This window comes from Ambystoma mexicanum, chromosome 10, assembly GCF_040938575.1.
Source record: "Ambystoma mexicanum isolate Mex_15411 chromosome 10, UKY_AmexF1_1, whole genome shotgun sequence".
Classification (NCBI taxonomy): Eukaryota; Metazoa; Chordata; class Amphibia; order Caudata; family Ambystomatidae; genus Ambystoma; species Ambystoma mexicanum.
The window spans coordinates 190,544,334-190,558,817 of record NC_090932.1 but is presented as its reverse complement, the minus strand read 5'-3'; the positions used below and the strand labels follow the sequence as shown (position 1 = coordinate 190,558,817).

The 14,484-nt window shown below is 49.0% G+C and overlaps 1 protein-coding gene across 2 annotated transcripts in view; it reads right to left on the bottom strand.

The window, feature by feature from the left end:
- Positions 1 to 14,484, bottom strand: part of BIN3 (bridging integrator 3) — a 381,110-nt gene that overhangs the window by 288,951 nt on the left and 77,675 nt on the right. The window contains exon 1 of one of the 2 annotated variants that reach the window (XM_069617696.1): positions 1,686 to 1,705. The exons of the other annotated variant lie outside the window; for it this stretch is intronic. The gene's annotated coding sequence lies outside the window, so the exon portion shown is untranslated. Of the gene's footprint in view, positions 1 to 1,685; positions 1,706 to 14,484 lie in introns of those variants that run through there. 2 annotated transcript variants of the gene reach the window in all.

Here is a 14,484-nt window from a genome sequence, read left to right as displayed (position 1 = left end):
GGACAGAGGTGGAGATTTAGGTGAGAGAAATGTGGATTTGTAGGCGAAAGAATGAGAAAGGTAGACATGGGCATGAGCAGAGGAGAAAGACAGCCATTGATGTGAGCATGAGAACAATGGAAATGGGTCTGAAGAGGGCAGAAAGTAGAATAGAGGTGAGCAAACGTAATATGTATGGAGGTAACAGAATGAGAGTTGCAGGTTGAAAGTGAAAATGCAAAAGCTAGGGGTGTACAACAAAAGGCACAGATGGAGGACATCGAAAAAGAAGAAAATGAGATTGGCCTATAGCAACCACCGCACCCTCCTCCTCCCTCTAACACCCCTACCTCCCCCCCATCTCCTCCAAGGCTCTTGAGATTTGCGGTAAGTGAGGCTGCCATCCAAATACTGGGATGCAATTTCTTTTTTGGGCTGGTGGGGCATACCTGCTCTTCGATTGAAATTCAGATGTAACTATATCTGCCCCAAACCTTGCAAGGAGGGCAACTCTGCTAACGCATGTGTGGGGTCATGGACACCGAGTGAGATTAAAGTAAAATCTGTCAGTCGTTGACACTGGCTGTGAGACGGTTTTACGTTTGGGACCCATTACTGTCTGTGGGATGTTGAATGCTCTATGACTAGCCAAGAGAGTGCTTTCAGAGGTGTGAGGCTACATTCAACTCGGATACCCAGGAGTAAGGTCAGATTCCAAAGCCTGGAACTCCATTGGGTCTTTAGGGCTTTTTGGGTGGCACCGATTAAAACTGCTACCCAATTTGTTCGAGTTTTGGGGCATTTGAGATGGTCAGGAGTAAAGCTCCTTTTCAAGTTATGAGATGCCATCAAAACTGGGAGGTCGTTAGCAGCGACAGAATTAGACTCCCTCCCAATGAGCGAGACTTTGACGTCTGGTGCTGTATTCTGCTCTGTGCCAATCTCGCTCATCCTTAATGCAGCTCACAGTACAGAAGGCTCCCATGATGGGCCCTGCCCCCTCTCCCAGGATCTGGTTCTCGAGACAGGCGTCGATTACCTTAAAAAAAGACAAACCACATCCCTAAACCCTCCCTTGTGGCTGCACGTCTGGGCTGGAGGTAACCAAAGCCTGTAATTAAGCACCACAATTACACACTGACCACACTGTAACCACATTCAGTGACTCACAGCTCCTGCGGAAGGGACGCCGCCAGCAGCAGAATACATTAGCCAAGACCTACACCACAACAACACACAGGAAGGCCACATTCAGAGAGAGCACACTACCATTGAGGGTCGCAGGCCAAGACGGGCAGTCCACCTCAGGGCTATTATTGGTCACTGATTATAAACTGACTGAAGAGTCCCCGGAGGCCGGCCGTCCTGCAAGCATTAAGAACTGCGCTGCGGCTTGGCAGGCAGGTTGGCACTAGGTGTGAGTTATGCAAACGAACAGCGCCCACGAGATATATCATCGGCGTATGTGTAATGTATATGTACATCATACTTCTATGTGCACGCCTACATATAGGTAGGGTGCTTGTGTAGCTGTGGGTGACTGACGCAACAAGACACAGTGAGAGGTACTACTACCAGGACTAGGACAAATTGGTACCAGGCGAACAGTTTTACCACTTTTGTCCACGCACCACCATGCCTGCTGCATACCAACCATCCCTCCCACCTCTCTTCCCAATGCCTCGCCCTAATGCGTGGGTACTCACAAACTTTTCCTAACGACCAAAACATCCGGTTGACCGCAGGCCACTCTCCGTCCACACCCAATACACAATGCATCACTCGGTTTAAAGGACTGCGGGGCTTACAGGATTCTGTTCTTCTTAAATGCTGGTAGTGGAAGTGGAAATGAAATTTATGAAAGGCAATCAGACTAGCAAAGTTCTCAAACAAAAGCACTCGAAGAGCATTTTATTGTGGGGTGGGGTGTTCTTCCCACACTTTCTCCAATTAAGGGATGTGATGCATTTTCTAAGACACTGGGCCAAAAGCGTGACGGACTTCAAGAACACTTTACAGGGGGTTGACAGTTCGCCCCCCATGAAATGTTTGATGAAAAGCGGTATATTTAAAATCACGTTGTGCCAGTAACGTTAGTCAAACAAACGAAGGATTAATTTGTAAAAGTAGAAACTGGTTATATGTGATCGTACCACAAACAATTACAGAGTGGTAAATGTCATCGTGGACAAAATACCGAAAAAAACTATTTGTGGGCCTATATCACGAACCACGCCACACTCCCGCCCCCACTTTTTAAAAACGTTACCACCGCCCCAAAACCTTTTAACCCCTTACCCCACTACCCATTATTTAATTAATGTTTGCACTGTTTTCCTGATTTATTGTCCGCTATGAAATTACACCATTTTGGACTCGTCAAAAACGCTCGTGGAAGAACCTATGAATTGCTAAAGACCAAAAACTGGAGGGTTTTTAAAAAACAACCCCTTGGGTAAGACACAAACAAGAGTTGTATTGCTTTGGATGGGCAGTTTAGAAAAGTACTCCATCATGCATTGTAAAGCTTATTGTGGCAGTCACGTTGGCCAAATTACGATAAGATTTAATTACAACTTTAGAGGTAGAACGGGACTACTCCACAGTTCCCAACGAAAGGAGCTATTGCCAATGTGCCCATGCCTAGTACCAGGTATTTTTTCCACGTGTCTAATAAATGCATATTTAGTTCGGCTGCACACGCCCAGCCATTGATAGAACAGATATCTGCAGGTTATAAAGCTTCCTGTGTACTGTGCCATTCCCCGCCCTGGTAATCTTATGGCACTGGTACAATGTACGAGAAAATGGCGTATTGCGCCCCTGGTAACCAGAGCATGTCGAGGACCAGGTATTGCCAACCACCATGTGTCCCGAAACAGGTATTGCCAGCTCCATGTGCACACAAACATGAATGTGTGGGCTGTGTAAAGCAGGAATGCCACTGGCTAGCAACAGAGCACCGAACTGAAATAATAAAGAAGGGAGGGTCGGGGCAGTAACGGTTCAAAAACGAGCATTGGCAAAAAAAGGTTTTGGCTTTTATGCAAGCATGGAGATAGGCATTTGCCACACTGCCATAATGGTACCACCTGGCCATACAAAAATAGAGAGTGATACGAGTACTGAACATATGTAATAGTAGTGCCTGGAAAATGCCTATTGAATCCCTGTACACAAACCAAAACTGTTGGCTTTGCAAATGCTCGTTTTTACAGGACTTCAGTGAAAGGACAGTGTTGTGCTTATAAATCAAGTGGTTGAAGACACCGCCAGGGCATGTTTATTGCACCAGTAACACATTTAAAACTGTGATTAAGCCATCCACTCGCAGAAGACAGCTTTGAAATATCACTGGCCGCCCCTTACAGCAACAGGTTTGATGTTACTGCATGATGAAGCTAGCTCAAAAGAGATTCAAGCAGGATGCGTTTTAGGCAGGGAGGGGCCGGTAGTGGGTGCAATGGTATAGGGATTAGCAGGTCAAAGAGCAGTCAATGGGCGGGTAAATATCCAAACACCCCCCACAAGCTAGGTGTCTGTCCCTCCTTGGATCTCATCTCGCTCATGGCTGTACTCCAATGAAATAGTTTCTGCTTACAGGTGGGGGCTATAGGGACCGATTACTAGTCACAACTAAAACATGGGTGAGGAAGTGCCTGGCTGCCAACGATTTTCTGGTCAGTTTCTTTTCCAACTTTATTTAATTTTAAACCATAAACATCAAAACATTGGTGAGAGTCAGAAAAGTAACAATTTACATAACATTTCCTTTGTTAAATAACATCGTAAAATCCCCCTCACATTACAATTTGAACTTTGAAAGCACAAACTTACACACATACAAAAAAACAAAAACATCACATCAACCCCTACCCAATTCCCATATTCCATCAAACCTATTAGATCTATACCTTACTCAAACAATCATTAAAGGAATCACAATTTTCACAGTATTCAGTCTCTCGATGAAGCCGAGATGCTTGAGACCTTTCATACTTTGAAAGTGTGTGCATATCTACCACCCAACTATCAGTATGTGGCTTCTTACGCGACTTCCACACTTTCATAATATGTTTTATTGCCATTAACAATGCCCTATCAAGAGCGGCCACCAGGGGGCGCCGGATGAAGACCTAGCTCCGCGTCGCTCCGCCAGGGCTGCCCAAATCCTTCAAAATCCTGCCGTTTCTTCGGTTCTCTTGCCGACCTGCACTACATATCACTGCAGGGGAATGCACCAGCATCCCCCCTGAAAAATCCTGGCGAAAATCGGACCTGCCTGAGCCTCCTGCACCGTGTGAAAGCCCTGCCGGTGACAGTCGACGGGAAGGAAGCGCCGTCATCGGCAGTGCCCATCAGAGCCCCGCTGAGGCTGCACCTCATACACTGATCGATCGAGGCTCCCGGGACAGCTGCCGCGGGACCGGTGTGGTCGCCCCGCGAACTGAGAGGTGAGGACTTGCCCTCCCCCCCTCCCCCCTTGGGCCTCTGCTCCAGCCGCAGCCACCGACTGGTCCCGAACCCGGAGGGGCGCCCAATTGGACCTGGGGCTGCCTCCCCCCCCACCCCCTGCACAACACCCGCGCGGGCTCTTCCTCCCCGGCCCCCGCTGAGCACGGGCCGTCTGGGTTGAGGGCTGCCCGCGGGAAAGAAACATCGAGTGCGGGGGAGGCACACACGGCGGCTGGGGGAGGGGAAATCTCGGGGGCGGCCGGCAGCGGGGACAGAACACCAGCGGGTCAGAGCGGACCTGTTGGGGGATTGCTCCTGACCCCAGGCGCCGCAATCTGGGGTTGCCTATAAAAAAAAAAAAAATAAATAAAAAAAAAGAAGAAGTGCAGCCCAACCGGAATAGTGAAGGTGCTCACACCAAACACCAGGAAAAAGCACCCGCCACGCACTGGGAAGGAGGCCAAGGACTCACCCCCAGATGCCTGGACCCAGACTTGCCACCTCGGCCGGAACAAGCACGCCAACACATCAGACTGGCGCCACCCTCACCGCCTGCATAATCACCCCCACCCCCTGAACTACACGATAAAACATGCCCAGGGCTGGGTCACATTGGACATAATGCCAGACTGCGCAGCCAAGGCCCGACAGGGGGCAAAGCAACACGCTGGGAACCAGGGATAAGGCCACCAATCGGCAATCCACCGGAGGCCACAGAAACGGATCGAAAGCCTAAGGACCCCCAGGAGGGAACCTCCGACCCAACGGAACACATCCGCTCCCAGTGCCACCCCCATAGGGTCAGAATGGGGAAGGATCAGCCCCGCAGGGGAACGACCCAAAACAAAATAGACAAATACATGATGAGCACCCCAGCGGCTCTCCCGGACCCAATTAGTAGGGCGGACAACAAGTCAACGAAGGGGGGATGCGGCCCAAACGCTGTCTCCCACCGACATCATGGCAGCAATCAACGACTCCAGAACCTCGGTAGAGACCAAAATAGACGGCTTGGCCTCCGAGGTGTCCTTTGTGAGGCAAGACTTAAGGAACCTAACTACCAGGGTTGGGGAAGCAGAACAACGTATATCCGACACCGAAGACACAGTTAAAAACCTGGGAGGCCGCCTTGAACAAATGGAACGGAAAATCACCACGCTCGAAAATAGAGCTGAAGACAGTGAGGGTAGGTCCCGCCGGAATAATCTCCGCATACTCGGCCTTCCCGAGAAAGAGGAGGGGCCCTCCATGGAGCTCTTTCTGGAAGACTGGCTAGCAGACTTGATGGCTCCCAAACAACTCTCCAAATTTTTCTCAATAGAAAGAGCACACAGAGTTCCGACAGGCAGACCAGTCCCGGGGGCCCCCCCACAAACGGTAATCGCAAAACTCATGAACTACAGGGACCGAGACACACTGGCAAGGGCGACTGGCCCCATCACTTACAATGGTAACCGAATCAGGTTCTTCCCCGACTATACAAGAGGTCCAGAAGTAGCGACAATCCTACGACTCCATTAAAAAGAAACTGTCACCCCTGGGCATTAAATACGCCCTCTTCTTTCCGGCAACATTCAAATTATACCACAACGGCAAGGTTCATGTGCTCTACAACCCCCGTGAGGCCTGGCAGTGGTTAGAAACACAGGTCCTCTCCACTCCACGCCCGAATAGACCGGGCGGAAGCACACCCCGCAGGCACGACGGAGACAACGACCACCCCGCTGGACAGGTCACCCCAACTACTGACCGACAGGACTAAGGAAACGGTATGAGATCCTTACAGCCGGCAGCCCTGGAGGGGCTGTGTGGGAAGTGGACACTTAACACCTCTGCGCCCCCTGAGGGGGACTCTTCACTGTTAAGTTCTACTTTACGTTCAGTGGTTACCTTGAACCACACGAGTTGCGGGGTAGGGTCCTTCTGACCCCTCCCCCCGCCACCGAGTTGGGGCCTTTGCGCCCCTTTAGTAGTTTAAATGGTTAGGGGAACAGGTACTTCTGGTTGGGGGGTGAAGTGCAGGGTGGGGGGAGTTTAGGGGTTTTCTTGAGGAAGGAAGGGAAAGGCCTCATGTCACAAGTACCAGCAGTAATGGTCAGCAAAACAGAAACTCAGAGAAATCCTTGCATGAGATATGAGAGGGACCGAAACATCCCCCCCACTGACCAGCATATACCCATCTGCACGGACATGGCCTACGGTTCACAGGTTAGGGTTCTAGAGTTTGCACATGTAATACACAAAATTGATCATCAAATAAGAACGGCAGAACGGCTCAGATGTCAGTTGGGCCTCAAAACGGCTGACAAAATAGAAGCACAGGAAACACACTGCATCCTTCCATATAACCCCGAACCAAGACTCACGCCTATATAACACAAAAGAGACAAATATCTCTGTTGACCTGGAACGTAAACGGCATGGGGTCGGGCATAAAGCGTAAACTGGTACTCCAATACCTTAACCGCCATTCCCCAGACATTGCATTCATAACAGAAACCCACCTGATCGGTACCAACAGTGGGCTCTTTAGGAAAACAAATTACCCACACACATACCTCGCTGGGTTCTCCAGAGGCTCTAGGGGAGTCATGATCCTCCTACATAAAAGATTCCCGTTTATCACAAGGAAAGTCAAAGCAGACCCTCGGGGCAGGTTTGTGATGGCATTGGGGGAACTGCGGGGGGAGACTTGGGGCCTCGTGGCAGGGTATGCACCTCCCACGCTTACAGCGGAACTCCTTGTTGAGCTCCAAGATATAATACTAGAAGAGCGGGCGGACTCATGGGCAATAGGGGGAGATTTCAATGAGGTCATGGAGATAGCCTCGGACAGAACACACGTGGGCAGCAGAGCAGCGGACACTCCGACCAAACTCTGCACCTTTGCAGAAGCTAGGGGGCTATCTGACACATGGAGGGCAGCCCACCCTATGGATCGGGGCTACTCGTTCTATTCCAAAGCACACCAGTCCCTATCCAGACTCGATTATATCCTCACCCCTATGAACATGGCCCATCGACTATTATCTGCAGAATTCCTGGCGAGAGGGATCTCTGACCACTCCCCCCTGTTGGTGAAACTAAAGGGTTTGACAGCAAAACAGGAGCCCACCTGGCGCCTGAACACCTACTATTTAGGGACACCCGAAATACTGGAGGGGCTTGCAAATAAAACATCGGAATACTTCGACTTAAATGAGGAGGCTGTGGACTGCCCAATAATAAGGTGGGAGGCATACAAGACCGTCATGAGGGAGGAAGCAATTTCCTTGGTGGCAGCTCACCGCAAACAGCACACCGAGGCAATCTCTGAAGCGGAGGCCCAGGTAAGTAGGCGGGAGGAGCAATTCCTCGAAGAGGGAACCCAGGAGGCACATGAGGCCTTGGTAACAGCCCAAACAATCCTGAAAGACAGGGCCTTAAGACAATGCCCAAACCTCCCACTGGCTGGTCCGGAGCCAGATATACGAGAGAGGAGACAAAGCCACCAAAACATTAGCCTGGCTGGAGCGTAGGGAGCAGAGTAAAGCACAAGTACGGGCCATCCAAACCCCAGACGGGGATTTACTAACGGGGGACGCGGAGATCGCCGGGGAATTTGCAAACTACTACAGAGAACTATACTCCCCGCAAATACGAGAACCCCCAACAAACATCCCAAACTTCCTGGACGCGATCACGATCCCCCGCCTTTCTGAACCCCAGATTGAACAGTTAGACACAGCCATCACCGAAGATGAGGTAGGGGAAGCCATCTCTCAACTACAGACCGGGAAGACCCCTGGCCCCAACGGGTTCCCGGTGGAACTGTGGAAAAAACTGAGTGTAACCACAACAAAACATATGCACACCATGTTCCTCCGTAGCAGAGAACAGGGCACCCTCCCCCCTGACCTCCGAAAAACGACAATAGTGGTGATCCCCAAAGCAGGGAAACCCCCGGAGCACTGCGCCTCCTACAGGCCTATTTCTTTAATAAATGGGGAGGCCAAAATACTAGCCAGAGTCCTCGCCGGTAGACTGCTGGGATGATGGGATCTCTAATCCACCCAGATCAGTGTGGATTTATGCCCGGTAAGTCCACACGAATGAATCTCCGCAGGGTCCAGATTGCTCTTGATCGGGCTGACGAGATCCCATTCCCACTGGCCCTCCTGGCGGTGGACTTTGAGAAGGCTTTCGATACAGTGGGATGGGATGCCCTGTGGGCCATAATGGAACGCATGGGCTTTGGACAATACTTTATGTCCTGGGTTAAGCTCCTTTACTCCCTCCCCGAGGCCTCTAAGAGTCAATGGGAAGTCATCCGCCACATTCCCGCTGAGTAGGGGGACCAGGCAGGGATGCTCCTTCTCTCCCCTGCTGTTTATCCTCGCCATCGAGCCTTTGGCAATCCAGTTGAGAACTGATACACAATGGACAGGGTTCGCCTGGCCACGGGGCTGGGAGGAACGGGTCTCGCTGTATGCGGATGACCTTTTGATATATTTGAGCAACCCAATAATCTCCTGCCCGATAGTGACCAGAACCCTGGCGGAATACCAACACTTCATGGGACTCCGGGTCAACACACAGAAAACAATCTATTTCCCGGTACAGGGAGGGGAGGAAGCAATCCCAGATCCCTGTCCATACTCCGTTTCAATTCTGGGCTTACCTACCTAGGCATAAGAATTAACAGGACACAGGAGGACTTCCCCAAACTGAACCTGCACCCGATAATGGAAAAACTGGAGAACGATGTCGCCCACTGGCACTCCCTCCCACTTTCATTACTCGGGAGGGCAGGACTTTTTAAGATGCTGGCACTCCCGAGATTTCTGTATATCCTCCAAAATGCCCCGCTCCCCATCCCGGCCACAACATTCGCAGATATCAACCGGATCCTCCGCACACTTCTCTGGGGAGGGAAACAGCCATGCATAGCCCTAAAAACGCTCTACCGCTCTGTGTGGGAAGGGGTTATAGGACTGCCCAACATTCGCACATACTACTGGGCGGTACAAGCGGGGGTGGCGAATGAATGGCTACACGGAGACCCGCTGCTACCACACATCCGAGTGGAGACAGGGGACACTGGCCCCCCCTCCACCCTGCATATACTATACGATAGCCCAAGGAACCTAAGAGCGGCACTGACCGGGTCCCGTCATATAAAGCGAGTTTGGATGGAGATACATAGATACTTAGGCTGGGAAGACAGACCAACCCTGATCCAACCCCTCTGTCGTAATGCACATCTTCCCGAAATACAAAAAATGGGCCACTTTGAAACCTGGGAGAGGAAAGGGATATCCACACTGGCGGACATTGTCCAGGATGGGCGACTGATAGACTTTGAAACCCTACAGACGAGGCACGGGCTGTCACCTATGGATCGCTTTAGATACCTCCAACTCACGCACGCCATTAATACCCAATTCCCGAACCTGGCCGATATACCCGCCTGCTCCCCCTTGGAAACAAACATACTCCCACAAAGTATCCCTCACAAGGTAACCTCCACCCTCTACCAGGCAATTAACTCCTTTGGATCCGGGGAGCTCGTCAACCTCAGGGATAAATGGGAACAGGCCCTAGGGCAACTGGAGGCAGAAGAGTGGGTGGAAGCCCTGATGTCCCCGCGGGAAATTGGGATCGATGCTAAACTCCGGCTGATTCAGCTCCGAATCCTACACAGGTCCTACTACTACAGAACGCAAATGGCCACTTGGGGGAGGGAGGATGGCAACGCAGAATGCACCCGATGCAAATGGGCAGAGGGTACCTTATACCACATGTTGTGGGAGTGCGGGGTGCTGCAGGAGTTTTGGCCTGCATGTTTACTCCGCCTCTCCAGAATACTTGGTACCACAATCCCGAGAGACCCTAAACTTATCCTGCTGGGTATAGGAGGCGAAACTGACCTTAATAAACACGAAAGAATATTTCTAGGAGTAGCACTTGGTGCGGGAAAGAGACTCACGGCAGCCACATGGGGCTCGGGGGACAGGATAACCATTGACAGATGGTCCAATGAAATGGACAGATGCGCCTCCCTGGAGAGGCGAATTTCTAATGCGAGGGGTTCCCCCCGTAAATTTCAGAAAATATGGGGAAAATGGGAACTGTAAAATGTTAAGGCCAAAACAAGGGACAGCGGCGACGCCCTGCGCAGCTGCCGGGAGGGCGTGCGGATTCGACCCCCACATCCCCTCCCCGCCGCACTACACAGATGTCAAGAGTTATGTTATGCACTGCTATCTACTGCGACCTTGATGTTGTGTCTCCTAATGTCTTTTGTGTACTCACGTTGAATGTGCTACCTTCTCCTTTTTCTTTTTTTTTTCTTTTGTTCTCTGTTTAATAAACCAATAAAAAAAGATTTATAAAAAAAAAAACAATGCCCTATCAATCCATTCAGACGCACCACAGATTTCCAGACATCTACCTTAATTTGAGAGAAAAACTGCAGACAGGAAAGTTCGAGGGAACGACCTACCCATCACTAGATCTACCCGATCTATGACCTCCTTCCAAAAAGTCAGTACTCTATCACACTCCCAAAGCATATGCAAATAAGTTCCTTTTGAATGAGAACACCCCAACATAAATTCTGGTCAGTTTCTAATGAATTGTTTAAAACCTAGGTTTGAGATCCTTTGTGACTTGCGACGGTGCCAGTCTGATCAAGTGAGGTAGTACATTGCATTTCACGGGTCTGTGGCAGACCACCAGTGTTCCTTTTTTGTATTAAAGCAGAATGACGATTCTTGTGCTACGATTGCCTCCTGAGATGTTGAGTTTAATGGCTAGGGTATACAGGAGCATTGGCAGTCGTGGCCTTGTAGACAATGCAAGCTTATTTGAGAGGATGCTAGCATGGAGGCACATCTAATGCAATTTCTAAAACAGTGGGGATATGATTGAACTGACCCGTGAAGAGGTGGGCTGCAGCTTGTTGGACTCCCTTGAGAGTTGACAAGGCTAAAACCTCAGCATGCAGGGTGCTGCTGTCAGGTGGCAGAGGACCAGCGCGCGCATCACGGTTTTGAAGAGGGGTCAGGTCTGTATGGGTTGATTCTGTGGAGGAGAGAGTTGTTAACACGGTCTCCATGGTTTCTTTGCAATGTGGCCATTGAAGAGATTGCTCTTGTTGGCGAATACCACACTTTTTGCGGTCGTTACTTGTTGTGAGAATCTTTCCAGTTTAATTTGTTAATCATTCCTGGACTATGGCTTGCTTAAAGGCACTGGCCAGAAGCCAGGGTAAACATTTCAAGTTTCAAGCAACTAGTCAGCCATAAACAGTCGGTTTCCAGTTCTCCACATATACAGAGTCCATCACCATAACTCAATGGCTAACGGCTAGTCCACATTTTGAGGCATGACAATAGGATGAGTTCAGTTGTTGTGGAGTTACATGAGGGGGAGGCAGGTCTTCAACTCATGCATCACAATTGACACGCAGATATAGCTGTGCATCATCTGCATACTGGTTTCAAGCTTCAGAAGGAGTTACCACAATGGTTCCATGTATTGGATGAAAATGACTGCGGTGAAGATGGATCATGCACGAATCAATAACTTATGGGATGGCGTCGCCATCTGTGTGAGCCCATCTGAACAAGCTTGCTTCTCTTAATGAGTTAAAAGGTGAACTGCTACAGCACTATGTATTTGATCCCATGCATTTGGCAAGGCTGTCGAGTTCCCTGTGGTCGATAGCGTGCACAGTGGGAGAGGTCAAGCAGATTCAGGAGGCATGGATCCCCTTTATACATGAAAAGCAGGGAATCGTCAATGGATGGTAGCACTCACTCTACATGCTGGATCTGGTGTGGAAATCAGACTGGCAGTCCATCATGAGGCTGAATTCAGGGATTGCCATAGTGAAATTGTATGCAGACTGGTGAAACGCTAATCTTCACTGTGAGGAGTAGGTGTATGATGGGGGTAATTAGTTGGGTCATCTGAGTCGAGGTTTGCCATTTTCAGTAGGATTATGATTTGGCCAGTCTTCATGACATCCGAAACTGTGCACAGTGGAGGGGTTGTGCGAGGGCCCAGCTATAGGAATGGTTAGTCTCCATGTGCCCAGCTGCAGGTACGGACAGTTTTCATATGCCCAAAAATCTGCATTTCCCACTTCTACCTGTCCAGCAACAGGTAAGGCCAGCCTCACCTTGCCCACAAACTGCTAATACTAGTCTCCACATCCCTAGCAACTTCGGTGGCCTCCCACATGCTCTGAAACCACAATAGACCATATCCAGTAATAGGTATTGCTGGTTACAGTTTTGGACTGGTCTGGTGAAGTCTGTCCCCAGGCACCCATCGTCGCCCTCTTCATCAGTCACATGCTATTACCAGGCCTCCTCAACATCTCCCAACTGGTCCAGGTAGGAGTGGGAGGCAGATCAAGTTTGCATGATTTTGGTGTGTCAGAATGGCTTTTGGCTTTCTCCTGTGGAGAGGAGCCACAGACATTTCATTCATGTGCACTCACTGAGCACCTCGGGGAAATGAGATGCCTGCAGAGGTTCTGTGCCAAGTCTGCAGCAGCCATGTAAGACCGCAAGCAGAAGGCTAAGGGTAGCAACCAGAATTGTTAAAGCAGCAGAAGTTGTCTTCCTGACCAGGAAACGAGTGGAATCAAACTAGACTTGAAACAAAATTAAAAAGGGTACAGAGGGAAAAAACCACAGCTAAAATGTTGAAACGGTCGGGAATCAAAGACATGTGAAATGTTCAGTTTGGGGGAGATATAGGCAAATATGGATCACAATAGCAGAACAGGAATGCCCCGCCAGCCCAAAAAAACGAACTGCATCTCAATCTTTGGATGGCAGCCTCACTCGTCACAAGACTTAAGATCATCACATAATTTACACTTTGGAAGGTACACTCACTACTTTCCAGCATCCAAAAATCCTACACTTTTTTAAAATTTAAAATGCATTTGGTTTACATCTTAAACCTCACATTTATGATTCAAATCGATTTACATTGTCCTCATTTAAAATACTTTAACTTTGTTATTCCCGTTTGCTGCTGCAGTTTTCCAAGGTGATGGTTTCCCAGAAGTGGATTATGGTAGCGATCATCCTTCTGTTTCCCATTAGGATTTGGCTCCATCGTTCTTCTATTTCCATTTCTACAAGGGCACTTTGATATTTGTCGCCGTAGAGCAGTCTTTTTTGATGGAGTGCCTCACATTCCATTATTACATGGTATAAAGTTTGTTTTCCCCGATATTAGACAGAATCTGCAGTCGCTGTTTGCACTTTTGTTTTGACTCCATTTCCCCAAGACTTCTCTTGTTGGGAGTAGGTTGAGTCTTAATCTTAGGCACATGTCTCTAATTCTTTGATCTGGATATAAATTGAGATAGTGTGGTAGTTGGTTGAGTGCTCGTGCCTCTCCGTTGCACTTTAGGTTCAGTTTACATCGGTCTTTCTGCTCTTGTGTCACAATCCAGTTGATTTGACTCAGCTCCTTTTTTGCGTTTTGTGGCATCCTCATCAATGTCTCCAATGCAATTCCCTTTTTATTACATATTCTCATTGACACTTCTTTCCATTTGTTTAGTACTGTATCATTAACCTGTAAGTGTGAAGTTCTTAGTATTTCCAAAGCTGGTATCTTTTCTTCGCTGTTCAGTTTTCTGAATAGGTCTAATATTTTCCATTCTATTATTGATTCTAGCAATTGAAGGCCCAGCTCGTAACGTATAAGGGCCATCGGCATATTTTGAGGTAGGCCCAATACTTTCCGCCAGTAAATCGCCTCCAGTTTTGCCCATATGGATCGGTCCAGATTGATCATAGTTTCAGCACTGTACGCGAGGATCGCTGTAACCTTTTGTTTGTAAAAGGTTACCGCTGGTTTTAGCGAGAATTTCCCAAATTTCTTATGGATCGTCAGACCCTGTCGTGCTAGTGCTCTAGTTTTGGACTTCAAAGATTGATTGATCCATATTCCTAAATATTTGTAGGTTATAACCTGTATCAATTTTTCTTTCTGTAGCTAATAAGAAAAAACGTTTTTCCCTTTTCGTTTCCCATT